The 24,431-nt window shown below is 35.6% G+C and overlaps 1 long non-coding RNA gene across 1 annotated transcript in view; it reads right to left on the reverse strand.

The window, feature by feature from the left end:
• Positions 1 to 23,432, reverse strand: part of LOC146767349 (uncharacterized) — a 42,161-nt gene extending 18,729 nt beyond the window's left edge. Inside the window, exon 1 of the long non-coding RNA XR_014955623.1 lies at positions 1,027 to 23,432. This is a non-coding gene — a long non-coding RNA (uncharacterized LOC146767349). The remainder of the gene's footprint in view (positions 1 to 1,026) is intronic.
• Positions 23,433 to 24,431: the final 999 nt, after the last annotated feature.

Genomic DNA, 24,431 nt, shown 5'->3' on the forward strand with positions numbered 1-24,431 from the left:
AACCTCAGGTTTCCCATTGCAGTCCTGGACATCTAGATACTTCAAATAATTTAATCATGGTGCAATTACTGGATAACAAAACTAAACTTGAGCTGGTACTTCCAAGAAGGGACCCAGAACAAAGGAACTCTTGACCTTTTATAGCATCACCGTCTGAGTAAGAATCTGAGGGGCAAGGGATCCTGCCATGTCTGGTCCCTCAGCTGGGCCACAGGTCCCTGTGCTCTTAGCTGTGCAAAGATTTGGCAGGACACAGCCTCTTGCCTCAGGCTCTCATCAACCTGCAGCTCACACTGCAGCTTTCAAACCAAGCTACATGCATTGGATGTATTCATCAACAAAACTAGATAAAAAGACAAATATCTATTAGGTTCAGAAAATAGTGTTTCAGCAACACCAGTTAAAATTAAGCATTAGTTTTATCCATTTACTGTTAAGGTAGCTAGACCTATATAAGTAGGGATATTTGGTGCAATGAATGCTGCCTTGTAACATCCAGGTGGGCACATACACTTATGTTCACAACGTGAGGCATGGACATAAATTAGAGATTTGTGTACAGCTGCAGGGCTATGATCTGGTTGGGATCACAAAGACATGGTGCCATGGATCCCTTGACTGGTTGCAATGCAGAGATACAGGCTCTTTAGAAAGGACAGGCTGGGAAAACAGGGTGGAGCAGCTCTTTGTATGAGTCAGATTATTTGCAGCTCAGCTTGGGGATGGTGTTGAGCCAGCTAAGAACTGATGGGTAAACACCAGAGAGTAGTGGGTGTCTGATACAGGCTGCCTGACCAGAAGGATGAAGTAGATATATACACCCTATATGTAGGAGATAGGAGCATGTTCACATTTGCAGACCCTTGTCTATAGTAAAAATGTGGCAGACCATGACTCAGAAGAAATGATGATGTTTGGCTCCAGATCAGAAGGCTGAAGGATAGCTTTATTAAAACTATACTACATTACATTAATATACTATTTAAAGAGATACGATACTATTCTACATACTTACTTCTTACTTACCTAACGCAAACTCGTGACTCTCTGCTGAGAGTCCGAGACACAGCTGGATCCGATTGGTCATTGAATCCAATCAAGCAATCACTTCAGGTAAACAATCTCCATACCACATTCCACATGGGGGAAACAAAGGAGCAGAGATAAAGATTGTTTTCTTTTCTTCTCTCTGTACTTCTGAGAGACAGAATTATGTCTCTCTGTCCAGAGAATGTGAATGTCACACCTTGTCCTCATAGGGGTCTTCAACAAATTTGTTATTTGCCAAAGGGAAGACACGGGGTGTTTTGGGTTATGGACTGGTATGGTTAATGACTCAAAATACTCCCCACTTGTGGAGGTCCCAGGATGCTTTGTGGAAGCCAGGTTTGGAGGTGGAGGAGGGGAGCTTTTGGGTGTGTAATGGCTAACCTGTGATCTGGTAAGACGCAGGGTGAATGATGGGCTATGTGTGAGATAAGAGACAAATCCTATGGGGATAGGGTGGTGCCTCTTGTTAGGCAAAACTTCCTCCCTTACACAAACCACTGGGCTGTAAAACTCCCATCCTCCCATCCCCCAGGGAAGATCTGATGGGGCATTCCTAGCCTGACTGTGCTGACATGAGAGGAGAAAACTGCCATGTCTCAAAATATGTCATAAACCATCAATGACCCCTGAAGTGCCTCCAGACTCAGATATATCTGAGTCCTTCCACCAGACAACTGAAAGGTCCCCCACAGGGGAGTTACCTGGGCACCCCCACCTAACCCGGGTGTATCATAGCCCATCAGACTTTGTTTGAATAAGGTTTTCAAGACTTTCTTCTAAGATCCTCATGAAGAAGCTAATGAAGTCTGGATGGACAGACAGTGAGCTGGATTGAAAATTGGCCAAATGGCCAGGCTCAGGAGGTAGTGATAAGTGTCCTGAAATCTTATTGGAGACCAAAAACTTGGAGTTTACCTCAGGAGTCAATTCTGAGTCAAATTCTGATTAGTATTTTCATTAGCAATCTGCACAATGAGGCAGCATGGACCCTCAGCAAGTTTGCCAATAACACAAAATTAGAAGGAGTAGCTGAGACCTCAGAGGGTCATGCTGCCATCCAGAAGGATTTTCCAGGCTGGAAAAATGGGCTGAGAGGCCCATTTGGAATTCAACAAGGGGCAAGTGCAAAGTCTTGCACAAACAATTGTGTCAAGTTTCCCTGGATCTGAACCACCAAGAAGTTCTGTTCACTCTGCTTCTGAAGTCTAAAGTTTGTTTGAGTCAAATAGAAACACTATAAATGTGGAAAAAACTTGTATTAAATTATGTATTTGAATGAATGTTAAGATTTAATGATACAAATATAAAGTGCAAAATTATGTGTGGTAAAAAAAGTGCTGTGTCAGTATACTGGCATGATCAAATTTTATAAGACAGCTATAAGCATTTCTTTCAAGTCATCAAAGTCTTATAATATTCTTGTTATACTTAAAACGGCTATATGAAACTGATAGACAGCTGACTTTTTAAAATAATAATTAAAAAAAGACAAAATACTCTATATGAAAAACAACTCTGCTTGAAACTTTAGTATAATGTAGATTTTAATATTAGGAGTAAATGAGGTGATAATGCAATCTGAGAATGCTAGGATTACTCAAATGATTTATAAAATGCACCAAAATCCATTCTGTTTGGCAGGGCCATTAAGAGATCATACACAGAAAGTGGAGGACTTTATTCTGCACAACAATCTGTGAGCATGGAACATATCATAGGAGTGACCATGATGATGTAAAGAATGCTGTTAGCCATCTCTCCTGACTCCGAAATGGCTAACAGTAGACATTTGGTGGAGGAGGTTTATCAAGGATAAGTGTGTTTCTGTAAAATATCCAGGATTTTGTGTAAACCAGTTTCTACTGGAATATCTCATTACTTTTGAATCCTTATGATACAGCATTTACAACAGTCTGCTGTACTTCTGATTTCTACAGTTTAGTTGAGCGTTATATGAACTGTACCTTTCATTTTTCCTGGGCTGGTTCCTGATGATTTTGTCCAATGCCCTTAGTGTGCTCAGCAAGAAACACTGAGTAATCATTGGCAGCTCCCATCTGGCTAAAGATCAGAGACATTCCATCACAGAATAATCACTGAGCAATGCAGGGACAAACTAAATGCCTCTCCCTTGATTATTTTGCTGAGAAACTTATGAAAAACTTGAAGGCCATCGGTTTATGAGTTAGAAAGCAAAGCACCTTCATGTCCTTCAGTTTAACTTGGTTGACCTTCGTATTAATTACTTGTGAAGGAAAGCTAAGGGCAGAGATATCTAGGCTTATCTCTATGCATGTGTTTTAAGTGCCATTTCTTTACAGCATCAATTAACACATGGTGCGGAGGCTACTAAAAGGAAATAGCTATATGTGAGTATACATATTCTTGTGACCAGCTCTCTCTGTTCAAAAAGAATAAATTAAAATTAACTATTTGCAAAAAGACATTGATGTTACCAGATATTTTATAAAGATCAAAAATGATCTAGAAATAGAACTCTAGGGCAGAGGGTACAATGTACAAGGGTTTTAAAGAATTCTGGATGAAAAGTATTTTCTGTAGTGTGTACCTCAAACTGCCAAAGACTCATAGAAATTAGTTCATTATCTTACTGACTCTGGGTCCTCATCTATATGTTTCTTTCAAGTGCTTTCTTGGGGTAAAAATCCCCCACATTATTTTTACATAAATCAATCAGCCCCTTATCATAATCCTGACACAATTATATCTTATGTACTGTGCAACAAACAGTAGACTCTGCTGCTTTTTTAAAGGATTAAAATGCTTTGTTATTCAGAATATGAGCAGCAATGTGAAAGGAATTGAAAGCAGGTCTAGGATTTAAAAAATTACAACAGCAATAAAGTTAGGAACATTAAATACTCTTGAATTCTAAGGAATTCAATGATTCTGTCTTTTGCAGCCCTCTCCTTTTCATTAACTAATTTTTCCTCAATTAAATACCTACTTCTTACTTCAAAACTTACTGCTAACTTTTTTCTAACACAAATCTCACCTATTTCAACAGTCAAACCTCCCTCTTCTTTGCCCCTTTGCTTTCTAACTCAATTCCCTTCTTTGAACTGTGTTGCCTGACTCTGAATGCTTGGAGACACTGCTGGGACAGATTTGTACATTGTTGCATATGCATAGATTCCACTTTCACTGTGTCCATTACTTGTTACTGACCTTTACCACCATTTTCATTTGTAGTCCTTTTCCATCGATTCTCATCATGCAGTTCCTCTTCTTGAATGTCAAGCACAATTTACTTTTCCGCAATTACTACTTTTGTAAAAGTATAACATGGCAGTTGCAAGTGGCAATGACAATAGAGACCATATGGATATGATTTTAGAGAAATAATAGGAATACCATGGCATAGTGTAAGGAACAATTCCTAACTCACAATATCCACGTGCAAATGTCTTACCACAACATAATACAACGGAATTCTAATGGCAGGTGATTTCATGATGTTCATATCAACTCTGACTAATTTGTAACCAAAGATTTGGGAAGTTAACTGCAACATGTTTAAGTCATGCTGCTACCTCTTCTGCCAGTTTATATCACCAAGGAGATACAACATGTGAAATGTCTTTATTTTCTCCAAACTGGGCCAATTTGAGGAACAGTGTCAATTGTAAAAACTGGCAAAAAACTTTAGTAACACTTCATTAATTTAACAAAGACCAGAATGTAACCTAGGAGTAGTTTATCTGTTAATATACTCCTTTAGACATTGCTACTACCAGAGTAGTTCACTAAAAGCATTGATAGCTTACAGTGATTTGAAGTGCCAGAACAATCCTGTGGAATTTTTTGGACAATTTATGCTCAAAATTTTTATAATTAAAAAATTTGTCTGTCAAAATTTCAATTTTACCACAACATTCACATTTGGTTTAGGTAATTTTAAACATAATATTTCTTCCTGGGGCAAGTAGATCTGATTCTTGACATTTACATTTGCAAAATAAAATAAAAAACTCTTTCAATATTTGTTTGCCTCTGTGTTATTCCCTAAGGAATCATGTAACAGCATTTGTAAGGATGGCACATAGAGCTTTTCTACAGACAGGAATCACAGATTTAATTATATCTCCTATAAAATAATTCAGTTTCCCTTCTGAGTGCAGGACTAAAGCTCCTAGGGCAGATTATACTATGATTAACTTACCCTACATTTGGAGTTCATAGTGCATATGGAATTATAATAAATCCCTGTGGTATTCAGGTTTGCATCAAACTGAGAAAAAAAGCAAGCATCCAACAGTATCTTGATGAATTAAAAGAAAACACTGTAACAGCAGTAGTCACATCCATGAATCCTCCTTCCTACCACACCACCCCCAAGCAGATCCCTGATGGAATGGTGACAGTAACTAAGACTGAGCTGCTGGAGAGCTGGATGTCCCAGACAAACAGTGATTAGCCCTGTGCACCTCAGAGCATGTGCACACAGCATCCTTCTGTCCAGCGTATCCCAGACAGTTGGCCCACAGTTATTTAATTGCAGTATGTTAGCAGGAATGATTACAAAAACTAAAATTAGAATATTGCTTAAAGAAAAGCTTTTTAAGCTTCCAGTGCAGGAATAATTTGATGCTTTGCCATGTCATTCTAATTCAGGATGAAAATAATAGTTGGAATAATTAATTTCCTTTGGGAAAAAAAGCACCTCTGCCCCCTATTACGTGTATTATACTTACTTTATTTAAGGATCATGAAAAAAATCATAGATCAAATGTCCTTAATTATGAAAATTCCCCGAAAGCCTCTGTTTCTAGGAAAGTAGAATTTTTGCAGTTCTTGCAGATCTGAGTAAGCAATTATGCAGTAGGACAGAAAACTTCCAGTTTTGCATGACATTTAGATAGAGTGAAAATAAGATAGAAAGGGGAGGTGAAGGAAAATTGTCCAGCTGATCTATTTAAAACTGACCAGGGATTTAAAAACAGATTTCTAACATAATTAAAGGTAAAATTGACAGGCTGCAGTGAGAATTGCACATTGGCTTCTCCTCTGCCACATATTTGTCCCCTATCTGTGACTGCTTCTTTAAGAGTCAGGATCAGGTTATCCTGGTGCAGCAGCTCCAAGAAAATAATTTCTAATGATCCTCCCTGGGCAGCTGGCAAGTCTCACATGCAAACTAAAGGTATGAACCCTGGGGTAACCTGGCTTACCCAGGTAAGCTTCACCACCAGCAGACTCAGATACCACCATGAAGATGTCAGGATCATCTTAGTATATTAATGGGGTTGCCCACATAATATAGATAACTTATGTGTTTAATCTATCTTTTTTCTTTTTATTGGTGCAGTTTACAGAATCACAGAATATTCTGGGTTGGAAGTGACCCATAAGGATCATCAAGTTCAACTTTTAAAAGAATCAAACTCAGAATTTTGGTGTTATTAGCATCATGCTCTAAACAACTGAGCTAATCTCAGGGTAAGATAAGGTCATAAAAAATGTTTATAACTAAGAGTTGTAATATAATCTATGATAGAATAAAATAGAATCTGTCTTTTAAAAATCTTGGGTTAACTTTTTACCCTGTGGTTCTTTACTTGTTCTGTATTACGTAGAATTTTCTTACTGTTGTATAAAAATAGTTTGACAACAGCCTGAGAGAAAAATAAACAGAGCAATCTGAAATGAGATATATGTCCAATCAAAAAGAAAGCAAACCACCACAAGTCATACAGACATAGAAAGCAATAACTAGAGTAGAAAGAAGGAATGTTAAAATAAAGAACATGATCATATTGTCTAAAATCCTGTCAAGACACATCTCTAAAAAAAAGATCAATTGAATTTTTCCTAAATAGTAAAATCTGAAAAATTACCAGAGGAATATTTAAGAGTTGAATAGAGAAATATTAGTAGGGAAAATAAAGTTATGAAGCCATAATATATTTGTGCAAGTTTATGCTGACAAAAAAAAAAAGGCACCTATCATAACAGTCCAGTAAATAACCTAGTTAGGACTTTCTTACCCTTCACTCAGGCTCAGCAAATACATTTCCTGACAGAGGGAGAGAGATCTGAAAACCGTAAACATGTGAAGTAAGCATAACTTGTAATGTGCTTCCCAGAGCCAGCAGGAAGAGACAGAAAGAATAATAACTTCTACAAGTTTTGCTTTTTTTTTTTTTCCGATGCCAGTGCTTAGAGCATGTTGAGTCATCATCAGCTGTGGAGCTTTCACTGAGTTTGATTGGATATTTTCATACATTTTGAATGCTATCCCAAGGCCAGATTTGCAATCTTCATTCAGTTGACTGTCACGTACAATCCAGGTCCTGTTCCTGTGCACCATATGTGTCTTTAGTTTGCCGGGTGCCTTAATCTGTAAGGTGCCACAGATGTACTTATGTGGTCATTTGGCAGCTGGAACATGAAGTCTTTTCTGACCAGCTATTTTAAATGTTTGCATCAATTGCAAAGCAAAATAAATAATGATTAAAAAAGGCAAATAGTATTAATTTTATTGCCCAGTGAAGGCAAAGTTGGGACAATAGCAGAGCAGCTGTTTGGCATACTTTCTGGGATTTAGAATCCCTAACAGAGACCTAAGCACTTGTGTGTCCATTTGTGAGAATCAGCTTGGATGTTGGTGCCAGAGCTTTATAGCTGCCAGCATTTCTATGCTCTTTATGCTGGGAAAAGTGTCAACTTGCCTATACATGGTAGATAAGCAAAGGCTGTGAGCACTTTTAGGGGAATTACCAAGGAAAAAGCATTTCCATTTATTCACTGTTAGCACCAAAAAGCAACAAGGAGTGAAATATAACCACTGCCACAAGCATGAGAAGGATGGCACCCTGGGAAAGGCATTAGGTAACCAGCAAAAAACTTATTTCCAGTCTGATTATTCTTACATTATAAGATACTTTTCTGAGAAAATCCACAAAAAAAAAATTAAGTGTCCTTCTTTTGTATCTGTAATTTGCTCTTGAGAGGAAAATTTCTCCCTCTACCTAATTAATGGTCATGTTAAAAAAATAACATATTAAATAGATTATAATATATATAAAATATATGTATTAGCTATATACTTTGACAATCCATTTTTAGAAGAGGTTAAATCTGATTGCAGATAGGTGAAGCTTATGTTAAGATACTTGTGAATATGCCATAATTAAAGTGGTTTATTTTTAGAATGAAGTCCCTGATATGACCCCTACAGTTCTGTTTTCATTATGGCATGCAAAAGAAATAGGAATTTGTCTACCTTAAAGTAAATATTCCTCTGTGACTGCATTTTAATTCCTTCTCATCTGGTAGTATTGATAAGTATATTGACAACTGTCACTCTCCACTTATTTCAGTCTGTACCTGGTCTGCATGCATTATTGTCTCACAATTCCACTTGTGGAGAGGCACCATGACTTTAGACTGGTAGAAAAAGCTTTTAATTTCATATTTTAATTGAAAGTATATAGTACCATAGTACATAGTTAAATATTAAAGACAATTATATTATATATATATTAGTGTCATTAGGAAAAAAAATAGAGAGAGAGAAGTGATAGCAAGACTTCAGTCCAAATAGATTCACAGAATACAGAAGACATATTATTGCAAAAGTAATGGACTGTGCCACAAATTAGGAAGAAGCAAATATAAGTTTTAAATGTAAAAATACACATATTCTTGTGTGGTAAAATTGGTACTTGTGAGTGGAGGGTTTTAAGTGCATTTCTCACAAAAATACCAAAATACATGATGGTATGGGATGCCACCTAAAAGTAACAGCTAATCACTTTCTGACTGTTTGAGGGTGTTTTACTCTCTTCTGATAGGAAGCACAGGTCATCATGGCTGAATGGTAAGTGGACTAATTAATTGCAGGAGCAATTTAGTAGTATTTTTTCTGTGTTTTTAAGCAGTGAACAATTCTAAATGCTAAACTTAAGTCAACAAGACAGGTTCAATTGTGTCATGCATTAATTATGATCTGCATAATATCCATCAAAGAGAAATGTCTGACCTATCTAAAGGAAAAGCCTAGAGCATACTTTGAGTCTCCCTTTCTCACTTTATCTGTTTACTTCCCTTTCTCCCTATTCTGCTGACATGGAACTTTCATTCCTTTCTGGTAAATTAACCTATTTGCCCCCTGCCTGGGCTTCTACCTCACTAAAGGCCTGGGAGACATTTCCTGATAGCACAGTTCAGTTGACTTGATTGTCTGTATTCTAGTACACTTCACCTGCATGTTTATGCTGCATGTTCTTCAAGGTACCAGTACTCCATGTCTGGTCAGGCAAACCTGGAGTTTCTTCTTATTTCCTAGGCATAGGAATAATCGACATAATTAATAATAATAATAGATATCCTTTGAATTTAAGCAGAATTCATTAGTATTTCTTGACTTCTCACTAAATTTTTGTTACTTGTGTATGAAATTTTTTTTCTGGTTGAAATAACTTGAGTGAGTTTGCCAATGATACTAAATAGAAGAAGCTGTGGACACCATTGAGAACAGAGATCTGTATATCATCAACAATATGAAATTTAGCATGAACAGGCACCATGGGACGGGATAATCCAGGTCATACACACTGGGGAATAAAAGGCCGGAGAGTAGCCCTGCAGAAACTGATCTATGAGTCTGGGATGGTGATGAATTTAATCTGAGTCATCTGTACCCTGGTGGCCAGGACAGCCACCTGTGTCCTGAGGTACATCAGGCACAGCATCACCAGCCAGGAAAGGGAGGGGAATGTTCTCTTCTGCTCTGCACTGATGTGGCAATATCTCAGTTACTGTGTGCAGTTTTGGGTGCCTCAATATAAGAAAAAAATAAAATTGAGTGTGTCCAGAAGAGGGCAACCAAGGTGGTGAAAGGCCTCAAAGGCAAGACTTTCAAGGGGTGGCTGAGGGTAGTTTGTTTATCTTGGAGGAGGGAAGGCTGAGGGGTGATCTCATCACAGTCTACAGCTTCCTCAAAGTGGGCAGCAGTGGAGGTGGAGGCAGTGTTTCTCTCCTGCCTCTGGAGACCAGTGATAGGACACAGGGAAATAGAAATAAGTTCTGCAAATAGAAATTCAGATTAAATGTTAGAAAAAGGTTCTTCACTGAGAGGATGGTCAGTCACTGGCTTCACAAGGAACAGGCTCCTCAAGGAAGGGGAGGTCTCACAAATATTGTAAGAGTTCAAGGAGCATCTGGAGGATGCTCTTAGTCATATGGTCCCTTTGAACAAGAAATATTCTATGAGTCTATGATGCTATGAATAAAGAAAAGAGAACTTTTTAAAAAGGCAAGCCAAATTAAGAATTTAGGCTGCAGTCATATTTTTCTTGTAGAATTTGCTTATTAGATTGAAGAATTTATTGTGATTTGAGGCCAAAGTCCTTCATAGAACATGCATTTGGACAATTTTTGTTTTGATTGGTCATAGGATTCAAATTCTTTTTTCTTTTAATTCTTCTTAACTGATTAAACAATAATTGGCTCTGTTTTGAAACCATAGACAAATAAATGAATGAAGAATTCTTATATATTGGAGATTTCCTCATCAATTAATTGATTTGCTTCACTGCATGTTTTTAGGAACATTATAAACATTTTCAGAACCCAAATGTCTTTCAAAAGTAATAATATTTATGTATTACAACATATAGGGGCATGCTTAACATCTCCTCAACAAAAAATATACCAACCATTTGCCTTAAAAACTCTTTTATTGTTTTCAGGCAACTGTTCCACCCAAAGCTAGAAGCTGTGTCCAGCATCTGGATTAGAGTTTGTCCCTATCCTGTGTCTTCTTTCAGTGCCTTTGGAGGTCATTCAGCCACTGTCATCAATCGCCCAATCCACCACTTCCACAGCATCTTCCTGTTTAATTTCCAGCACTCCCATGGCTTATTTATTCTCTCTACTGTGTGTAAATGGAAACAAGGCAGATTCCCTGAAGACTGTACTGGACATTAAGGAAACACAGTATGAACAAAGTAAAAGGGATTCAGGAGCTGTGGCATAAGTGCTAAGTAGCTTAGGGCTTAAGAGCTCTCAAAGCCCAGTTCTCCCTCTTAGGGGCCTTTGACCTGTTACCAAGTCTGAAGGACAATTGTGATGCATTCTTTGATTTGCCATCTTAAAGAGAAATGTAGTCAGGCATTCCTGCTCATGATATAAACATGTAAACTTCCTGGGTAGTTGGAAAATACAGCATGCTCTAGATAGGTGACTACTATAGATTAGGACCCTAGACTATGTGATTAATGTGAATGTGCTTAATATGAATTAATGACCACAGAACCCAGTCTGTTGACTTTTACTAAGGTTGCACTGCATTACATGAAAATCCAACATAAGAAACCACTATTAGATTAGATACTACTAAATATCTTAAACATCTTAGTCCTATATATATATAGAAAATATTAGTATATATGTCAGTATATATCTTAAAAAATTCAGGTGGTAAAGCAGAAATGAAGAAATATGTCAGAAACAAAATTAATATGAAGAAAGATTTAATACCAGATTCGTTTTTCTTTCCATGACAAATTTAAATAAATGAAGTAAAACAAGGGGGAGAAGAAAGGAAAAGCATGAGTAAGCAAAAGTAGGTCAAGAAAAATTACAAATATTCCAATTATTGTTGTTAGTAGTGTCATAAACAACCCACTCCAGCCATGGAATTTTATTATGTTTCCTTATCTCACTACAAGTAATTGTCTCCACCCAGGAAAACTGCTTTTGTTTTCTAAATTATGAAACCAAAAATTGTCATCTATTGTTTTCTTTATGCAAAGATATATAGGCACTATGTACAACAATTTATTCTTTACAAATTGTATTCTATTACCTCAGATTCAATTTTAAAACACAATAAGAGGTTTCCTATGTAATATGTTATTTTAAAGACCTTCAATAGACATGATTAAAGGACAAACTATGCTATAACACTTGGTAGCAATTTGGCATTTATTCTGATGGGTAATTTCTTTCTATTTAGTGGTCAGTTATACAGGCCCATGTAGAGTTTCCACAAGAATAACAAAATTAAAAGAATATAAAAGCAAATATACCAATGAGGAATTATTTAGATTCATAAATTTACATCTCTTAATTTTAAAATCATTTGTGACATAAACAAGGCTTTGGAATACTTTGAGAGTGTTTTTTTCATGTCACAATAAAAGCAGAACTAGAACTGAGACCTTTGAATGTACTTTGAGCTTTAAGTATTTAAGAAAGTAAACACCTTTACTAGCATGTGCATTAGTTATCCCATTAAATAGCTACAGACATTTTTCTTTTTAAAAACACTGTAACACTTGCAAAGAAAATAATCAAGATCAGAGGTGGCATTTTGCACTCTGCTTTCTCACTTAGTTCTTATATGAACTCTGGAGAGTAATATACTTAACTTTCCTGAACCTCTGCTTACTTTTTATCACACTGAAAACTATAATAATTTTAGTTATATTAAAATCTCTGCAACACCTGGACTTAATCCCATGAAATTAATTTAATGAAATTATTCTCCTGCTTGAAGATAAATATATACTAAAAGCATAGGAGATTGAGGAATATGAAAGTTGTAGGGTCATTCCATAAAGAAATGTAGAAAGTTTGTACAGATAGATGTTAAAAGTAATCACTCTGAAGTACAAATTTGTCATCCATCAAAAATTAATGTTTCAGAAGGAACAGCTCTGAGTGGATTCAGCTCAGTTTTGGGAGGCAAAGCACCTTGAGTATTTAGGCACCACTAAACTTTCATATGCCATATGCATAACTCTAAACTTCCCTTGAAATAATGACCTAAATACATATCACTGAATGTTTTACAACATAAAACATTCACATCTGCCTATGCATATCTATATCATTTAATTGCAACTTATCATTGGTGTCATTTTCATGTTCTGAAATCAAAGTGTACATATCCCCAAGTAGAGAGAAAAAAAAACAAAACCTGGTTGATTCAACACTCCTACCCAAGCTTTAACAATTTTTAACAACTGCACTTTATAATCACATTTTTTCAGAGCAGATTGACTATTCAAAAGTTTCTGAAAGTCACTAACTTTTTTTTTCTAGTTCCTGTGCCAAAATAACCATGCTACATTTCAAAACTTCAATGTTTCAGTTTAAGGTTTTTGCTGAATTGGGCTATAAATGACAGAATTGCACTCATCACAAGACTCAATTTCTAGTGCTTTTGAGATTGTCAAGCTCTTCCTGTCTCAGAAAAAAAAAAAAGTTAACACTTGCAAAATTTTTTTCACATGTGAATATCCATCATAAACTCAACATATGTAGTTTTTTGCAGATGTGGAAACACAGAAAGTAAGCAACTTACTGGGTACCACAGTTATTACTAATAAATTTTTTGTTCTGATCCTGTAAGGTTCCCTTCATTATTTTTAGATGAATCTAACAACATACAGATGGCTCAAGTAAGAGGTTCATAAAATTGCAATTATTCTCCTTCAAAATAATCAGCTTGGTCCTTTTCTTTTTTTTTTTTTTTTTTGTCCCTTTCTTTTTTTCCTTCTTGACCCTGATTCTGAAATACTTAGTCATTTTGGATAAGGAGCACAAAACTAAAAAATGGAGCATTATTTTAATTGGATGGACAGACTTAGAATTACAGTAGTTTACTGACATGTTTAGTTAATTTAACTAACTTAGCTAACCTGATTACTGATTTAACATATTTTGTAAATCAGAACCTTTTTTACTTGGCAAGGAGAGCACATAGTTAAAATACAGTTCCAAAGCAGGGAGTTAACTACATTTTAATGGGATTATTCACTGTTACTTGCCAATATGAGTAAGATTTTCACAAACTGATCCAATGCAAATAAAACATGTCTGGGAACTTGATGGAAAAATGTGTTCACAGATAATCTCATCAACCATATGCACATTCATGGAAATAACATAGGGTTTAGGGTTTTTTTTTAATTTTTTTTTTTTTTTTTTTTTTTTTAGTATGCAATCATTCACTAGGCAGCAAAAGCCACTAGGTGGCATTTGTGATTTATTAGGCTGGAAGTTCTGGTTTAAATATTGCATCTAATCCTTGGTTTCAAGAAAACAAGACATCTAACATGCCAAATCATTTAATTCAAGGACCTCCCTCCATAATTAGATAAATGCATAGAATTTGCACTTCTGCTACATCATTTGGAAACCGACTTTCTGAAGTTTCCTTTCAACCCCTAGACGTTCTCAGGCATGTATTCCCTGACCCCACAGCACCAGCTTACATAAGTAATTACTTGTCTACAATTAAGCTGTAAATAATGCAATCATTCCATTCTTGTCCTGTCACTCTAGTCCCAACCACAGCAAATAGGACTAATCACATACTTAGTCAAGTGTGTAATTATTTACAGTTAAACTTCTGTCACTTTCACCCTGTTTGGAAACAGTAGAACACAACCTGTAATTAGCAAATGTTGCTGCAGGCACTTTTACTTGGAAATAAGCCATGGATTCAGCACCTATGTGAGCAAAGAGGTAAACCCTTTGATCCAGGATTCTGGCATGGATCCTTCCCCTTGAGGTATTCTATTATCAGCCCCCAATAAAGCAGAGAGATCAATGAATTATGTCAAATAAGTCTCTAGAAAATCACTTGTCTCCTCTTTGTCAGAGGAGATGCTCTTACAGCATGGTTATATGCATGAATATATATGTATAAGTATAGACCAGTGTTAAACCCATGTATATGTATTAATGTGTAGCTGAAGATGTAAGAATTAATCAGATATATATCTGATTTTGATTTTCTTTGAAATGACAGTAAAAATCATGGCATTCACAAATTAGATTGATGGATATAGGACTTGATTTACCACTTGTTATATGGTTACTGCTCACTTGGTTAGAACCTGACACTGTGATAAAAGAAATCATTCTTTCTTGAAGAATGATATTCAGCAAAACACGATTGTATTAGCAGGTATAGAAACAACTGTATGTAAACATGTCAATGAAAAAAACTAGCCATAAAGCAAGTGCCTTTATGTCATGCCCTGGTCTATTGTCCTGAAACGTTCCAACTGAAGAATCATTGTCTCATAATGTATTGTGCACATCACACATGTAACATTAAACCATATGTGCCCTCATTTCAAACTGATGCAGGTTCTGTCACATGCACGCAGCTTGAGCTACTCCTTATTCTATCCCAAGGGCTGGTAAAGAACTGCCCAGCCTGAACAAGGAGGCAGAATTCATCCCATGGAGAAGATTGGAAAATTAGAAATATCTCATTTGCCACCTGCCCTTAGCAGTAATTCCAGAAGCAGATGGAATATGAGATTAAAAACAGGAGCTGATTTTTGCTTACTGGCACATACACAGATCATTTAGAAGAAAGACTGGGTAAGAACGGGCACAGAAAATAATTGCCCTAACACTTGTTATCAGTTTATCAAAGACAGTGGGCAGTTCTTTCTTCCTTCCTTTGTTCCTAGTTTCATCCTTAATATGCCCATAGCTTACTTTGTAGCTGTTCTTATAGACAAAAATTGTTTTACACCCCAAAATCAGGGTGAGTTGACAAAAGATAACACAGATTTTAAATAAGCCTTTTTGTGGGAATACATTGGACTTTAAATTCTTCATTAAATTATTCAATAGATGCATTGGCCACTATCAGAGGTGGAATAAGTCCCTGTAGGAGACCCTGCTTGCTTTGAGTCAAACAGTTTTTTTCTGGTGTAGGTCAGTGCAAGGAGGTGGGGGGTTTTGCTTAGAATCTTTCATTAGACACTGGATGAAGGGAACAAAGGGAGTCAGAGTACAAGTTAGCAATGCACTTTTGTGATGTGAATAGTCAGAGTTGTATAATATGAAACTGGAAATAGTGAAAATTAATTATTCAGTTTGCCTGCAAATCAGTCTGTAGAAAGGAAAAGTCTGAGGATTTCCTTCATAGCCCTTAACGCTGTCTGGTGAACAGGTTTCGATAAAGTGCCCAGGTATCCAATTACCATGGAAACAGCCATACTGCATGGAGTCTGTGGCACTTAGCTACTTAGTAGTCAGTTGCTGTTGAATTACAGTGATATGGAATTGCTCTAGTCTCAAGATACTTTTTGAAATGGCAGTAGCTGCCTCCCAGTATAATGACTTACTTGAACGGTCTGTATCAGCCAGAACAAAATGCTCAGTAAATGTTTCCAAGTTGATAGATATTCCGTTAGGGAACTATTATTTGCTGTCAATATGATGTGGGGAGAATGCAGACATGCTGGCCTTTGTTTACTTTTTTATCTGCCTGCTAAGACCATGACCTTTTGCTGTGAATGGTATACATACACAGAATATTTGTTTAAAGTATCTTTCCATCACTGAGAAACATAACCCTCCAGATTGTATTATGCAAATGAGTTGCAAGGGACATAAAATAAAATTTTATATTTTTCTACCAAGTAATGCTTCCCACATCTTTGTATTTATGACACTTTAAAAAATATGTAATGCTTGGAGGAAAGTGAGCGATTCATATAGTTATTGCATATAATTCTTCCACAACACCAGAAAGTCTGTCAAACTGTCATTGCAAGCTTCTCTCCACCTGAGAAGCTGCCTTTCAGAGTCTTAATTTCCCTTTCCTTCCCCCTCACATTCCACTAAGATTATTTACAAGACTCTGGTAACCACATCTGAAATCAGTCCTTGTCTGATTATTAAAGATTTGTAAACTGCCTGGGTGAGTTTACTACCAGATGTGCTGATAAGGAATTCGGTATATCACTAATGAAAATTCCCAGTTTCTTGTTATCATGTGAGGGTAGCATATGCTTCAATGATTTACCTGCACACTAAGCTTTTTTCCCAGGTAAACTAGCTGCTGATCCGATTCTATTTCCATATCCTTGTGTCACCAGCAAGAATAGGAGATAAATGCACTAGGATTTTTTCTTTACTATCCAGTATTCTGAATATAAAAAAAATTGTTTGATTTGTAGGAGGTCATCAGCACTGCAAAACATGTGCAATAAAATTCATTGTATTAAATAGCTTTTGTCTCTCCTAAGGTCTGTGTTTCATAGAGAAGATTGAGCTTTCTGTTCACAGTTCATTAAAAATATTTGCTCTGTTTTTGTTCACTAAAATGTGAGATTTTGACTCCTTAAATTCAAAGTGAAATTTAATTGTCTTACAAATCCATGATTTTTTTGTGTGTAAATGCATGTAAAACTGAGCTAATGACATCTTTAAGTTTGTAACCCACCACCACGCTGAAAACCAAGAATTGATGCATGCAGTATGCTGAAGGGTTCAACAATGTAACTGTTACACTTCCAAATCTGCAGAGATTTGGAGTGATTTGTTAGAAGCTGTCATGAATTACAAAACTTCTTTTTAAATCCAAAAGCTTGTCACAATATTTGAGTTTTTAAAATTTTCCTATGTTAAAAACTACAGAAACAGATTCAGTATACATCTCAAGATAAGTCTTTATCTGACTGCTGTTTTCTTAGCCCTGAATTTATTGAAAGAATTTACAGGATCCAGAATATGGATGATATAAATGAAGGTAAAAAAACAAATGAACAAAAAACCAAAAACAAAACAAAACAAAACAAACAAACAAAAAAAAAAAACCCAAAAAAAACCCAAAAGAAAAACCACCAAAAAAGAAAACAAACACCCCCCCCCCCAACTTATATAGTTTCAGCATTAAGAAAATAAATATTAAAATGTGATTAGGATCAAAATTTGGAAATCCTTTACATGGTTGCAGTTACTGCATAACGTTTCAAGGTGAAGTTAAAAAGTTAATGCACATGAAAGATTTTTGCCTTTTTGTTAGTAGAGGGAATAATGTATTCTACATTTTTGCTTATCATTTCTAGGGAAGATGAGGAATTTGGTCATTTGTCACTTGTAACTAGGTGAGGTAAATCCACCAATTTATATATTTTTCAATATAAGAAATTTCATACCAAAACACATTTTTATTCTTTGTCATTGGTTTTAGAGACCAGATTTCCTAATCATTTATTCATATTACAGATGTGAGTCTACTTCTGCACAATTCTGACCTCATAGATAAATCCACAAATGAAGAACTCAGCATTTGGTAAAATCTGGATGCTTGGCTTTTGGCATAAACTTTCTGGAGCTGTAGTTTGAAACTTTAGGGAGCTGGCTAATCTGTGGCTGAATCATTGATCCCCTGGTAATACTAAACATCCACATGGGGATGTGTTTTACAAAGGTTTGAGCCTCATAACTTTACAGCTTCAGCTAAAAGTTTGAAAAGAAGTTCAAGTCACCTCAGGGAGGTCACTTTAAAAATAAGGTTCTTTTGCTTGGAAGTAAATGGCTACAGAATCTCAGATGTTGGTCAGCCTCAGGTGATCTCACAAAGTCTGTGTGGAGAAAAAAATACAGGCAGCAATTCCATAAAATCAGATAGAAAAATATTCTCTGAAGAACTCTCTCATGAAAGGCTATTAAATACTGAGATTTTTTTACTGTTGCAACATGATTGTGGAAAAAGGGTAAATCTTCATTTAAAGCAAAAATAGCTGATTCAATAGGTTTTTTAAAAGATATTTCTCTGAAGTTCTTATTGAATGTCACTGTTGAAATAATATAACAGCATGTGTCAAGATATAAACTAACTTCATGTTGTATCTTCCCCATGGAACAGAAATATTCATTTCCTGTACCATATGTACATAAAGTAAATATGACACTTATGAAAGATAAACAAATAAATATTAATATATTTAAGTTATTTATTGTACGATATATGTCTGACATGGAAACTTTCAGTTCCTTTCTCTCTGCTATTCATTTTTGAACAATTATTCATTTAAAGAGTTTCTCCTGAAAATGTAGAAGAAAATAAATATGTATCTACATTCATCCTACATGAATTGATTTTGTTTAATGTTAGTTAAATGAATACAAAAGGAATTAATCATCATTTGAAAGATATGGGAATGCTTTACACTTTAAACTTTATTATATAGCTAAGTTGTATGACATTAGATATGAATCCATAGTTAAACCCCTAGATGCAAGGATTTGGGAAGTATTGGGAGGTATCTACATCTGAAATTAGACTGGGGAATTTTGCTCTCATCTCTCTTTGAAAGTGATACTTATTATGCATGCTCTGTTGATTTTTTAATGTTTTTAATTGGTATGTTTTCTCATAGCTTTTAGCCACTCTCTTGTGTCAGAGGCCAGAAAGGAGTTATGCCTGCATAAGCTTGTTTTGGACACGTGCCCTCTGGTGCAAATTATGGGCTACAGTGGGCAGGACTTGAGGATGGAGACAGATGTGAATAATATGTGCTTCTTCCATAAGTAAAACACAGAAACTTTTCAGGATTATTTTGTAAAGTGTCTCCACAAGTTTTCTTTCCAGTTATCAATTCAAATTAATGATGTTCCTTAATTATTAGCCAAGGTACCTTTGCCTATCAGAAGACAACAAAATGTAAATTTCTAACAATTTAAATGTCTGGAAAATTGATTTCATAATAAATTGCTCATAGCTGTCTATTTATTTCCCTCTAATTTTTTTATCACTGCCACCCTCTTGCAATTCTCTGACATTGCAGTAGTAGATAATATTGTGACCTACTGAAAACTAGAATCACAATAATACAGAATAAGATGTCTGGGAGGGACCTTAAGTAGGTGCTGCTTAAGTTAAAATAGTCACAAGGTCAGACAAAGTTACTCAGCACTTTAAACATCATGTCTTGAAAACCTTCAAGACACTTCACAACTGTTATGGGCAATTTTCTACACTCCTTGACAGTCCTGATGAAGAAATAATCCCCTTAAATCCACTCATATTCCTGCCATAAACCAATGTGAAGACACTGACTCAGGTTTTGTGGTAACTGCCTCACAGACATTGCCAGGCTGTTATGTGCCAGTTGGAACCTTCCCTTCCCTGGGCTGAACAAACCTGATTCCTCCTCTACTTTGTCATCATGCTTTAACCACTTTACTCTTCCTCAGTTACTACTTTTGGCCATTAAACTTACTGGCTTCAGGAAAACTGGATGAATGTCTCCCAGCATGGATTCCATCCTGGAGAACAAAGACAGTGTGTGGCTGGGTATAAACGTGCAGTCCTGTTCTGCTGATATTCTCATGTAGAATGAACTACCTCCAAACATGAAAGTACAGAACTTTAGACATAAGCAAAAGGGAAGTCAGTACTTATTTTTGATAATTTTTTTTCAGGAGTGCTTGAAAAAAAAAAATAGCCATTATTAGACACGTGGTCAGTGACTGCAACAGATGTATGACAGGGAAAGGCCGTGTCAGATGGAGGACTGTTTGGCCATTTGTCTTCTAAATGTAATTTTTCTGTCTCTTCTTATCTAGTACCAATTTTCTGGAAGGAAATGTACAAATCTCTCCTACCCCAAAAGATCTGTCTTCAAATTCCAAACTTCATTGAAATAATTAATGCCCTGACCACAGGATTCAGACTTTTGTTCTAACTATTCTCAACTTAATACTTCTACTTGGCAACTAGAATTTTATAATGAATTGCCCAATAGAATTATAATGTAAACTTACACAGAGAGATAAGATTTTCACTTCATAGTGTGTAAGGTGAATAACTGAAAAGAATGGCTGTTACATGATCATAAGAAAACAGAGGAATATTCTTCATCATTTTCAATAATCGGCTGCTTATTTTGACAGCAAGATGAAAAGAAAGCTCTAATACCAGGAAAACTGAAATTTCTGTGATCTGATGTGTGATCATTTTTCTGCAAATGAATAATCACAATAGTGACATCACTGGATTTGTTTAGATAAGAACCTCTGGTCCACTAGGCCTTGCTTACCACCAATAAGTGAGGTACTGCTTTAAGGTTTGTTCTAGTATCTGCATAAGCATTCTAGCATGTAAAAAACTCCTAACAACCAGATGATGCTTTTAACATGTGATCTGCTCTGTATAACATTGTCATCATGAGAAACAGTTGAATACCCATTTATCTGCAGCTTTGCTGAAAGGTTTATAGCACAGTGAGTAGTAATCACATTAGCTGCCTTTATCACTTGGACTGTACATTACATTAACATAATACAATTTTATAGCTTTAAGAAATATTAAACTGAAATGAAGGCAAGCAGCGCTTCACTAATGGATTTACAACATCTCTTATCCCTACTCAGCTACAGTGTCTATAATCAGAGAGAATAATGTTTGCACTTCTTTAGAAAGAGCTGTTCATTTCAAACATTGTGTTACTCTGCTAAAGTTTCAATCTAATTGGTTTGTTGAGAGATACAGAGACTTCTTAATCCTGATTTTAAATTGGTCTGTTTTTATTCTTGTATATATCCATAACAGAGAGATACATGCATATACACATACTTCTGTAAGAGATTTTGAGACAAAAAAATCTCTTCACTGCAAACATACCACTGAAATTAGGTGGTATGTAATAAGTAATTATAAGTAATGTGTAATTTGTGAAAAGTAATTTGCCTTGATTCTTCTAAAAACCTTTGATTTTCCTCTAGGTATCTAAAGTAGCTTTAGCTCCTCTGGCAGGGAACATCGATAAGTTAAATAAAGAGCAAAAGAAATTTAATTAATCTTCTTCTCACCCAAATCCTCTCCTTGAAGTAAGGGAAAAGAACACAGCAAACAACAACTGTTCCTATTCCAAAGGGAGTTTGACTGAGTAATAGTAGAAGCATATTTTCCATATTTCTATAGTCTCACAGAAGCATGAAACTTGAAAATAAGAACCAAAGGCATTAATGAATTAATCTTCATATACTTAATCCCTTTTTTCTTTTTTTTTTTTTTTTTGCCAATCCCGGTAAAAATAATTACTAACAGTAGCCAGACATTGAAATTGCTCTGCAAACTGTTCACAAGAATACTTCTATCTCCTGTCATTGTTCCTCAACGGTCTACTCTTTTTTTCAGGACTAGCAGTGTTCCTAAGCCTTCATTTACAGTTATATTCAACCTCCACCTCCTCATGTGGTAAAAATGTGATGCACAGCTCAGTAGCTCTGGTGAAAATACAGAAGGAGTCTAGAGTCTGTTCTAAGTCTATTGCATCCTTTCATCATCCTCAGCATATTGTTTTGTTCTTTTGGAATTCAGGAGGCATTTGCAGTCACAAGCCCTGTTTATTCAGGCCAAACATTTCTGTATTGGCTTAAGACTTGGGACTAGGGTCGAGCAATAGAGTTGCCCACACTGGCTCTTTATGCCAGATATCCTTAGAAGTCACAGTATGCTCTTGTGAGATTTATGTGTAGGAGTGGCCTCAAAGTCCTTGTGTGATTCAGGTGAAATTTTATTGGTTTTTATCTCCATTAGCAACTGTTACAATTTTCTGTAACTGGCTTTCAGGAAAACAAAAAAAAAAAGAGAATTAGACTTTTTAAGCATGATACATGTCATTTTTTTCCTGTGTAATTCACTGGTCCATTATCCTTTTCTAAGATTATTTGCACTTAAAACTGATTTGCATTTTCCCAAGTTCAAAAATATATACAGTGGAATTATACTAAGAAAGAAAGGAAGGAAGGGGAAGATATTTTCTGGTTTGTTTGCCTGTTCATGACCTGTTTGAGCAGTTCATAACACTGAGATTCCTTGTTCATGCAATGTGACTTTTCTGGAGAATTTGCAAGAGAGATCAAACGCACAAATGGATATTTACTGAGAGGCTGATAATGCTGCCAATCTTGTGGCTCTTGAAATGCTCCACCTCAATTTCCAAAAATCTGGAGTTGCACTAAGACTCAGAGATTAATTGGCAATCCCTCTGGAATGAACAAGTTTACTTTCTTGTTCAGGATTTATTATTGACTCACTTTTAACAGAAATATGGGAACTTTCCTGTCTCTTAATCACAGGATTTATGGCTTCCTTGCTTGTATGATTTTCTGATGGTATTCAAAGGTGCATTTTTGGAATTCTTGTGTTGACCCTTTTCCTACTGAAGTAAAAATTGCTTAACATCTGTCAAACATGCACCTGTGTTTACTATTTTATCCCTTCTATGGTTGTCTGGGATTTTTCATTCAGCTAATCTCTCTTCCCAATATCCTTCCAACTTTAGAGTTTATTTACTATGGTGAGAGAGAAGTAAATGTCTTGAAAAAGCCTCGTAAGAGTGGTTATATAAAATTATCATCATCTTCCCTGTAGATGTACCTGGGGAGCACATATGTTTATTTGAATTTCAAACCATTATATATATATAGATAGATAGATAGATAGATAGATAGATAGATAGATAGATAGATAGATATAGATATATAGATAGATAGATATAGATATAGAAAGAGAAATATAGATATATAGAGATAGATATAGATATAGATGATAGATATAGATATAGATGAGAGATGATAGAGATAGAGATGATAGAGATAGAGATAGAGATAGAGATAGAGATAGAGATAGAGATAGAGATAGAGATAGAGATAGAGAGAGATAGAGATTAGATTAGATAGATATATAGATAGATCTAGATAGATATAGATAGATCTAGATATGTAGCCCCCTACATATATTACATTTCCCGTACATATTCAATGTTATGATGTGATTCTTTCCTTTTTGTGCATAAATAAAACATGTGGTGTTGCTGCTAAAATTTAACCTAAAAATAAAGATAATTTTATTTCTAGTTCCAGTTCAGATACAAACTGCAGCAAGTGTGTTGCAGTGGTTTTGTACCTCAGATTTTCTAGATAGGAAATAGAGATTAAATGCTATTAAACTTGCCTCTTGGGACTATACAGAGACTTGTTATCTTCAGGAGATGGGCAAGAGATGCATGCATTATTTTCAATGTTGGAATAAATCCACTAACTTCTTAGATGCAAAGTATATTGGGATATCTCCAATTCAGTGAATCTGTAAAAAAGGGCACATTTCTTGAAGAATCTCTGCCTGGACTTTGTGTGGTTAAATGTTACAATATTTATTACTTCCTAGTGCCAGAAGCTAGCAGTTGAAAGTTGTGTTTCACAGAAAAAGTGCCTCTGACCTCTTGCAATGGTTGGCTGGCTACCCTTTGGTCTCTGGGAGGGAAACGTGGTGGGGCACTGAATATTTTGATAGTTAATATATTTGCTATTTAAAAACCAATTTGGACATTAAAAGAAGTCTTTATGTAACAGATTTCATTCATCTTCTTAACACAGTAAGCTTTGATATAGGCAATCAAGATTTTCTTTATATTTAATTGTGTACACTGTTTTTCATTCAGTCAGTGAGTTGTCAGCTTTTCATGTATTTTTAAAACCTCATGAGTAGATGAACTGAAGTGCTGTTAATTATCAATTAAATTTTCTCAGAGTAGATTGTAAAAAGTTCAGATGAACCCAATTAGGAAGAATGAAGCTGC

The sequence above is a fragment of the Lonchura striata genome, chromosome 5 (genome assembly GCF_050655825.1).
Source record: "Lonchura striata isolate lonStrDom1 chromosome 5, ASM5065582v1, whole genome shotgun sequence".
NCBI lineage: Eukaryota > Metazoa > Chordata > Aves > Passeriformes > Estrildidae > Lonchura > Lonchura striata.